This window comes from Coptis chinensis, chromosome 3, assembly GCF_015680905.1.
Source record: "Coptis chinensis isolate HL-2020 chromosome 3, ASM1568090v1, whole genome shotgun sequence".
Classification (NCBI taxonomy): Eukaryota; Viridiplantae; Streptophyta; class Magnoliopsida; order Ranunculales; family Ranunculaceae; genus Coptis; species Coptis chinensis.
Genome location: NC_141458.1, coordinates 107,171,834 through 107,182,205, shown reverse-complemented (window position 1 = coordinate 107,182,205; position 10,372 = coordinate 107,171,834). Strand labels below are relative to the sequence as shown.

The window sequence follows — 10,372 nt, the reverse complement described above, 5'->3', positions numbered from 1 at the left end:
GCCAGTAAGCTAATGGCTACAACAAATTTCGCGAACATCCTCGATGATTGCATAAAATATGCAGCACTCCATCCAGGACTACCAGAATCTTCACTCTTAGTCATCTCTCTTAACAATTACACCAGATAAAAATTCTGATCCTTCTGAAAAAAGTATGTCAAATAGCCATAAGTTAGTTACTCCCTCATATGAAATCAGACGACATAAGAAGAAACAATACTAATTTTTTATGGCAGAAGAAGTATTGAAGCCCATTGATAAAAATGAATGTTACATTTAACTGTCAATTTAATCTATCTAATTAAATACAAATCCAAAATAACAATTTAATGTGAAAAGTAGTCATACCTTCAGTTTGGTTTAAATGGCTATGATAGCGATTTCTATCTCTAATCCAATGGGAATCCATTGGTGATTTCTTGTACGAAGTCTTTCAGCACCTGGCATCCTCTGTTGTCCAAATTACACACAAACTCAGAGCGTCATTAAACTGAATAAAATGATAAGGAAGAAGACAATTTAACCATACTAGTAAACGGGCACGTGCGTTGCACGTGCTAGAAAAGAAAATTGGAGTGGAGAAAATCAAAGGAATGAACGCATGTAAATTAGTAACATATAACATTTGTTTGAATGGATATATTATGTAACATGGTTTATATTAATACAGGTCAAGGTCTGACAGAAAACTTCAATAAGAAAAAACACTTTAATATGCTACTTGTGTTCTTTGTCTGGTTTGATTTTTGTTGCGCTGCTATGTTGCGAATAAATATATTCGAAAAGGTATTTAACTGCATGTAACTTAGTCAATATATAATTATTAGTGCATATGCCACAAACTAATTTACCCAAAAAATAGGTATTATGTTGATGAAGTTAACCTTTGTGCTGCTGGTTGTGTAATTATCTTGTCGAGCATCTATATGTGATTGAGGAACATTGTTGGATTCATATGAGTGTATTACCTGTAAGATATAAGAATATTATATCATGGTGTGCAAAATAATTGTTATTCTACATTGGAGAATAAAATAGCTCAAAAAAATGTAAGAAGAATAACATTTTTTTCATCATTGTCTTTAAAATGATCTAGCGAATCCATCAATTCTTTTTTTTTTTTTTGTCGTTCTAAATATTTTGGTTGGTTTAAATAAGTAGGTAGCTTAGACAGAGAAAGAAATTGTAGCTAGCTATTACAGTGAGAAACAATTAGAAAAAATACATTGGACACTGTTAATATTTGTTCTATATATAGATCTATTAAGTCGGATATAATATGTGGAGTGAATTGAATGTGTAAATAAAACTTTCTGTAAGATGTCTATGTGGCAAGATTACCATTTAAAAACTTTTAATATAATGTGGATCTTATTTTATGTGTATGGAGATTGAATGATTCAAATGATGGAGTGATGATTTTTTCAAATCATCTGTATGGAGGCGACAAAAGGAAGAAATTATGGATGCTAGTTGCATCACTGAATTACACCTGTTTAACCATGTCGTTAGTCACACAATCCTTTGATCAATTCTTGCATTGGTTATTAGTCCCCATTTTGAAAATGCTATTATCACCCAACTCCACATACAGTTCGTTGGCACGTGCCAGACTTCCACTTGATTAACATAATGCAATGGAATGTTGGCTCTTTGATAGTCAAATTAAATGTAGTGAGTAGTTAGCAACAGGTGCAGAGTGCATAGTGAAGGAGTTCAAAGGCATTAAAAGCGTTATCAATTGTGCACACTTACTATGCTATGCGTAGATGATTATAGAAATAGTTTTTCAAGCAAAGAACAACTTTGATTATAGAAACATCCATATCTGAGACCGTGTATTGGGAAAAATGTTAGTGTTCTTCATAAAAAAAAATTGTTGGGCATGCTATTAAAAACTATAATATTGCATCCAATAGACAGAACTTCAGATGTCGAGGGTGTCATGTTGAATAAAAACCCCATCTAGTATTACGGATGAGAACCTTAGAGGTTTCCTTTCATTTAGTATTCCGAGTCAAAATTAAAAGTTGGAAGAGAAGCCCAAACCAAAATGCTCATTTGCATAGTGTATTTTGTATCTACTAAGGCAAAAATTACTGTGTCATGATATTATATTTTTATTTAGGAAAAATTACCGTTTGAACTTTAATTACAGTTATAAGTTTCATTTTTATTGCACATAAGTGTGCATGCGGGATCGAAAATGTAGACAATGTTACTGGGATTATATTTGTAAGTGAAACTATTGGGAGTGAAACTATTGGAAGTCAAAATGATGTAATAGAAAATTTTGAACAATAAAATAAATTTGAGCTGTTAGTGAATACAAAATGGCGAGTGGAAAAAAGCAGATCAATGTAACCACAGGTTATAGAAGAAGTCACAGAAACAATGTTTAAAAATTTGTTTTATTTATAAATCTATTAGGCAAGCCTAAGCCTACCTCACATGAGTGCAATTTTATCCCTTGATTCAAACACCTTAGCCTTCTAAATGGTTAACCACCAGGCGTGCATGGTGAATATATATACCTCATTAGTAGAAATCTCATTGAACTTCGACCCGGTGTCGATTTGAAGGAAAGGAAAGGGTATGTATGTTATTTGTTTCCGTTGTGATTTAAGGAGCGAAGGAAAGGGTATGTCTGTTCGGAGTTTTTCTCGGTTGTAATTTAATTGATGTAAAGGTTATTGATGTAAAGGGTGAAGCGTATTTACCAATTTACCCTTTATGTAAAGAGCAAAAACAAAAAAGGCCAATCTAGTAGACATTCCCAAGGAGTCAAGGATAGGGACCTAGAATGCTTAAATAGAAAAACACAGCTTAGTAGCAAACTATTGACCTCGTGTTCCATTAATATTTTTCTCCTTTTGAATAACATTGCTTGGGGCACCAGTAGGCAGTAGGGCTTGTATTTCACTTCTTTATTACCTTCATAAACAATAAAACAAAGAAGCATACCATACCCGTTCATGTACATAAACCAAGTGAGAAAGTGACAGAATAATCAATGATGCACTCTGATATTGAAAGGAAAATATAACAACCTAGCACTTTCATTATTATTTTAGTGCACAATTTTCACATTTGCATTGACGGTGAAAAGAGAAGCTAAATTCAATTAGCACATACAAATCAGTGAGAATTTCGCGATGCTAAGTTCATTTGCAACCAAACTACACGTGCTAAGGTTATTTGGCATAAACATATACTGAAGGTCTCTGCAGTCTGGATCACGAACCACCGGGATAAATTGATAATGAGTTATTCCAACCATATGTGTTATCACAACCAAAATCAAAATGTTCGAGTTCATGTTTTTGCAAAAGGCAAAGTGTCCTGAAAATACATCGTTCCAGTTCTTCCAAACAGGCAATGGCCCAACACAATGAGTATGGCAAGAGTTTCCACAGTTCTGCACCTAACCAAACACGTTTCATGCTAGTTTTTCAAACTTGCGATTAATCGTCAAAAGAAACATCTGAGTAGTTTAAGAAATTCTTGCGATATTTTTAATATCTTCAACTTCACCGCAAACTTACGATAACTTCCATCGACCGAGAAAGAGCAAATAGAATCAACTTCCCTTCCATCACTACTTAAGGAAGCTCTTTTTCTATTATCAGATTTCTCCCCCTTGTCGTGGGAATCTTGAACTCCTACTACCAAAATAGCCTTGGCTGAGATTATCTCTAAAGTTTTGCGCTCCAACATCTTCACTCTGGTTTCCAACAGTTTGTACCTTTCGTTTTGTGCTTCTAGCTCATCCTCGGCTTTTCTTTTCTCACATTTCAGAACTGCATTCTCTTCATTTAGTTCAGTGAGTTTCTCTTATTTATCCTTGTTGGATTTCTCAAGTTCACCTAACAAAATTTTGATTCTCCCCATCGCAGTCCTCTCTTGTTCATAAATGTTCATAAACAATCTTACAACTTTCTTCTACGCGGGTTAGTTTCTCTTTGAGCACGTCACAGATCACCTTGTACTCCCTGAGCTCATTTTGAGTAACAATCTTATCATTTTCATACATACCAAGCTTATCCTTCAATGTAATACACTCTTTCTCTTTCTCTTCAAGCTTGTCGACAACTCATATTGTTTTTGCTTTAGGCACTTCCCAACATTTCCCGAGAAATTGGTATGCGTATCCATCCTCTCTCGCTCATAAACAACCTTAAGTTCTTCTTCTTTCTCTCAAGCAACCTTTCTTTTTTGAGCTCATAGCAAATATTCATATCTTTGCCTGAGATGCCTTTCAAAGATTATCCGTAAGAATTTCCACCTTCAGTAACATATCCCCGCAATATAATCGTCTCTTTCTTCTTGTCTTCTAGTACAATAAGCAATTAACGAAATCTATCATTGTAAATTTGCAAATCTTTAAGCCATAAAATTGATTCTCTTTGTCACCATCTTTGAATCTTCTTCCATATGGGCTACTTTTTTTTCTTTAAGTTTTTCACAGACTATCTTATACTCCTTGAGCTTATTTTCATGTGCAACTTCATCACCCTCCAACTTACAAAGCTTATCCTTGAATTCAATACTCACTTTCTTCTTGTCTTCAAGAGCGATCATCAATTTTGAACTTTTACCCCTACACATTCCCAAATCATCTTCTAAACGGTCTACCTTTTCTATCAGCTCGTCATAGATGGTCTTATATTTCTCCACCAAAATTTTAGTAGCAATCTTATCACACTCCAACCCAAGCTTATCCTCCACCTCAAAGATCACTTTTCTTCTTCTCTTCAAAGCGACATTGACAAATCAGAAAGTTTAGTCTTACACAATTCCAATTTTTTTTCAGAATCATCTACCTTTTTTAATATCTGCTCCACCTTCTTAAAATTGGCACACCGATACGCCATTTTCAAATAAGAAATGAGCTCCGAATTGAAATGCTGAGGCTCTCGAGATATTCCATTTTAAATGTCCTAATTCCACTCCTTCAACAAAAACATTTTTAGTTAGAAGTGGAAAAAAAGAAGGCATTATTAGTAAAAGCAACACAAATTGGAAAGTAAGCCGTGACAATCTAAGGACAAACAAAATAAGGTAAACTTAGATTCCTGAGCTATACATTCAACCAACAATGTAATTCTAAAGTCATAGGTTTTGAAGACAATAGTTTGGTAAGAAAAGCTAAAAGGTTCATTTTCATGTTGATATGCATCACTATATGTAAATTTGTGTTAGATAGATTATATATATTTGTGTGTGTAACGATTTTCAAAGCGTGGATAAGCTGAAAACAAAGATGCACATAGAAACCTCGTCTTCCAAAAGCCCATCCACCTCTTTCCTACTTGCTCTGCTGACGAACTCAAGCTGCTTATTAATGTCGTCAATAATCCGATCAAATTCATATTTAACTAATACTTTATCCTCGTGATGAATCCGTAATAAAGAACCATGTTTCTCCTCGAGTTTAAGCCAATAATCCATATTTAACGCGGGCCTGGTACTGTTTAATCCTCCTATCCGTTGCCGCTTTGTTCTTCATGGCTGGGAAAGCAGTCACGAAATCAAAATTGAGAACGAAGAAAAAGGTTGGGATAACTTGTAGAAGAAATACAAAAAATGCGTTTCCTATATTCTTCGAACTTAGAAAGAGGGAGACAATTACGAAACCAGTCACACTTTTCAAATCAATGACATCTAAGGAATTAAAACCCAACTTACCGTAAGAAAACACTAAAACAACATTACCTTAAAGAGATAGAGAAGATCGATTACATAATCGCACAAAAAGATTTGATAGCTTTTAGTTGAGTTTTAACTTTGTTCCAAAACTTTTAAAACCGAGACAATGTCTCGTAGAAGCAGAATCATTACACTTCTATTGTTTACTAATAACCTGTTAAAAAAAACAAAACTTTAATCCGAAATCAAACAAAAAACTAAAATCAAACAAAAAAATTGAAAATTAGGCTTTGTAACAAAATCAAACCTAGTTTTCCTGTTGGAAAATTGCAGACTTAAAAAAAAGTAAAAGTTCTCAATAAACATAGAGGAAATATAATATTAACTCCATTCTACATCATATTAACACCATGAGATTCGAGAATCATCAAACTTAATTAAAAAAATACATTGGAATGATAATTTTGGGGAAGAAGAAAAATCATCCTAAGAATTGCATTATACGCTACCGGACCATAAATGTAAATAAACCAAAAAAACGCTAATCAATACAGAAATGAAAACACTCAACCGAGATCGAGTTGATAAGTTTTAAAAAAGAATATGAAGAGACAATATAGAGAAGAGTGGGTAGTCGATACCTTTGCAACCAAATAGTTAGCAAGGTATGGTTAGTCTTCAGCTCCAGAGGAGACTGTTCGGAATAATTTGGGTCTCCATTTTCCGCCCGAAACTTAAAACCCAACGAAGACAGATCGAGCCTTAACTCCAAGTTGACTGAGATGGACGTTGTAGCCAAACCTAGCCCGGCATGCGGTATCATGTGATGCCTAAGAGGGGAGTCTTTGACAGCTACAGCTACGATTCTTGAAGATAAACCAACTTTTCAAGACAAAGAGCTCTGACTACATAGCTATCGCTGTTCTTGAATGCTCTGACTACACTTACTTGTTCAAAGCATCGCTGAGAGGCAAAAGCTTGAATCTGTTTCTTCGCATCTACAGGAAGATAAGACGTAGTTGAGAACATCAAATCAAGGAATACAAAAATAACAATCCGAGAGGATGAGAAGTAGAATAACTAAAGATAGAATGGTTACATAGTTACATTCTAAGAAAATAAAGGACGATAAGCTTATAAACCATTCAAATGTAATTTAGTAAAAAAACATACTTTACTAACACAATAACCAACAAAGTCTGATTATTTTTCTCTTCATGATATTGTGAATTTGTTACTTTTAAGAGCACTTACTATCTGATCCCGCGACTGCCAGTCTTTTTGAATAGTTCATTTTTAAAGAAATTGGAAAATAAGCTTAAAAGATGACGTATTAGTACTCTAAAGAGATAGAACAAAATTTTTTGAGCTAACGCATCGTGCTTGCACAATAAATATTTACTGTCCCAAGACCACATCACAAAGTAGCTTGCTAACAACAAAGTGTCACAACATCATTAACGCCATTTTCAAGGTACACATGTTAGCAGCTTTGACCTTAACCTAAATGCACTACAGCCATGTTCTAATAAACCTTAGCCATGTCTAGTTTAAGAATTCCAATGGCGATGATAACTCTTTCCATTATGGCACTCATTATTGTCTAGGTAGCTTCCCTTCTCCCTTAACATCATTTTCTCTTCAATTCAAAGCACTTAACCATGACTCCAAACCTAGCTCCAATACCAAATTTTAAGAATCAACCAACTACAGAAATAGGTACAGCCTTCAAACCCTCAAGAATTTGCATTCAAACCCATTATCAAGAATATATAAGGAAGGCAAAGATCCAAGGCTCCCATGCTTGAGTTTCACATATAAGAAATAAAAACACAATAAAATAAATTAAAATAAAACAGAAAAAATCAAATCAAATCAAACACTAAGAAAATGTTAAAAAATTGCAAATGGTCACCTGCTTGCTTATGTTGCCCCCTCTCTCCACATGCACTGTTAAGTAAAAAGTATCAAATCAACCAAAGGAAATACAACGTATAAATCAGGGAGGAAACAAACCAACACCAATAAGAATTGAACTAACCTCATGTGGTATGACATCATATCATTGGCAACAAATAAAAAAAACCCACGAAACCAAAGCGGTTTATGTTTACCAAAGGAAGTGGTAAATGAACCTAAATGAAATTTGAATCAAAATTCGGACCTTCTCCCAAGAATCTGTGTTCAAGTGCTCGGATATCGATATTAGGATGAAGTCCAAGAACTACCATGCTCTCAAAGTGCCTCGAAGGATCTTTTACAGATCTGTGACCCTGCAGAACATAGATAATCAGAGCTGATAGTCACACTGAGACTAAATAAGAAACACAAAGGTAAATGAATTTTTCGTTTGCAACAAATGAATTCTCTGGAAGGCACCTTTGCATATTCATTTTTCCGACTAAAGTGCTACTCTTTTTAAGAGATTGATAAATAGTATGCCATCAAATTTGTCGGGAGTTTCCATAAAGAAGATTAACACTTTGATATTTAAGTTCCGATTTCATTAACACAAACGATCATTAATGATTGATTCTGTTGTACTACAAAGTGTAATAAGTGAAAATTTAAGCAGAATTCACGTCAACTACTTGATCAGAAGAAGAACAAAGAAAGAGATTAGCATACCATGGCATGCAACTGAAACCATGCCCACTGACGCTTCAGGCTACTCAAAACTTTGGGATTATATGCCGCTTTCTTGACTTCGAAAGCAGGAGGTGAGGAGCCTTTTAATACCCTTGTGAACCGGCGTTGAAATTTCTGAAATTGGCTATTGTCATCTTTAATTGAAAATACAAATAAGAACGCGTGGGGAGCGAGTAAGCCAGGCGGTATGCTACCGCAACATATCTCGCAAACATCCTCGGTGAGTCCGCATAAAATATGCGAAGATTCCATCCAGGACTACCGAATCTTCACTCTTAGTCATCTCTTAACAATTACACGGATAAATTCTGATCCTTCCGGAAAAAAGTATGTCAAATAGCCATAAGTTAGTTACTCACTCACATGAAATCGGGGCGACATAAGAAGAAACAATACTAAATTTTTATGGCGTAAGAAGTATTGAAGCCCATTGATAAAAATTCAAAATAACAATTTAATGTGAAAAGTAGTCATATTTGTAGCGAGTTAAACCTTCAGTTTGGTTTAAATGGCTATGATAGCGATTTCTATCTCTAATCCAATGGGAATCCATTGGTGATTTCTTAATAAGAAGTCTTTCAACACACGCATCCTCTCATTGTCCAAATTACACACAAACTCAAAGCATCATTAAACTGAATAAAATGATAAGGAAGAAGACAATTTAACCATATTATCCTTGGCTAATGATCTATCAAGATCTTGCAATAAATGAAATAGCAAACTATCCACTCTTTAAGAATATAGGGGAATAAAATGACAAAAATCATATATGTTAACGCAAGCATTGATGACCCTAAAATTGAAAGACGAGGAGAAGACATAAACACCAAATAAGCATTTAATCAAACAATTCATGATTAAGTAAAGGACAAATGGAAAAGGAAAAAGGTAAGAGATTGCACATCTATAGAAAATCATTACCAAAAGTTATTAAAGTTCATCAATTATCGGAGGAGAAAAAACAAATTGGCAAGTTAAGATTAATTAAGAATAAGTAGTTGTACAAACAAATGATATAACGATTGCAAAATTGGGAACAAAACAAACTACTATATATTCATTACAAATCTGCCCACATAAAAATGAAAAGAGATTATGAGAAGGAGATGGAACCTTTGAATTAGGAAGAGAAAGTTGGGAACCAAAATTCCAGAAGTTTGTTATTTGAAGATTTGGTAGAAGATCTTCTTAGTCGTAAGTCGTAACAATGAGAAACAAATATTGAGGGGGTCGAACTATATCTCGGAAATTGGGAGTGGGAGTTGCCTCTTTATGATAAGAATGGATAAGAGGGCATACCTGGATGAAAAATAAACTGAACATGGAGTCTTCAAAAACTCTACCTTTAAAATTGGGATGTTGTGAGTCTTCAAAAATGAAAATTCCAGCGAGTGTCACTGTAGAAAATATAGAAGAAAGTATTACCTTTGATTCTGAAAATGAAAACAGGGTTCAAATTTATGTTTCATTGGATTTGAACTCCCGAACTTAACTGTTTTTAATGAGAAATATCAAGAACGGAGAATTGGGAAGAATTGAAGAAACTGGATGGAAATTGTGATTTGGTAAAATGAAAACAGGGTTTAAATTTATGTTTCGGTTGGTTGGCAAAGTGTTTGGGAATATCAGGAACGGGGAAAGGAGAAGACGAACGAACGATTTACTTTTTTTTTAATTGGAAACCGCGAAACGGTGTCTTAAATGTTTTAATTGTGAAGTCGTTGAGTTTTATAGTTTTGGAAATGTTTTAAATTACCGATTTACTCTTCAAAAGTGAAGTGTAGAAAATTTTGTGGGTGAAACTTTTGGGTACCCTTTTGATTTAAAAGATTAGGTTAAAACCAAAGATATGGGAACTAATAAATGGCGGCTAGTTTTCCCATTATATATAAGATAAGATAAGATTATCCTTGGCTAATGATCGATCAGTAGTGCAATAAATGAAATAGCAAATTATCCACTCTTTAAGAATATAGGGGGAATAAAATGACAAAAAATCATTGATAACCCTAAAAATTGAAAGACGAGGAGAAGACATAAACACCAAATAAGCATTTAACCAAACAATTCA

General features: G+C 34.2%; 1 long non-coding RNA gene across 1 annotated transcript; it reads right to left on the bottom strand.

Moving 5' to 3' along the window:
• Positions 1–48: 48 nt before the first annotated feature.
• On the bottom strand, positions 49–9,496 carry LOC147512692 (uncharacterized). The gene is made up of 3 exons (XR_015217252.1): positions 9,415–9,496; positions 349–450; positions 49–143 (listed from the first exon to the last, which is right to left on the bottom strand). It is a non-coding gene; the product is annotated as an uncharacterized LOC147512692 (long non-coding RNA).
• Positions 9,497–10,372: the final 876 nt, after the last annotated feature.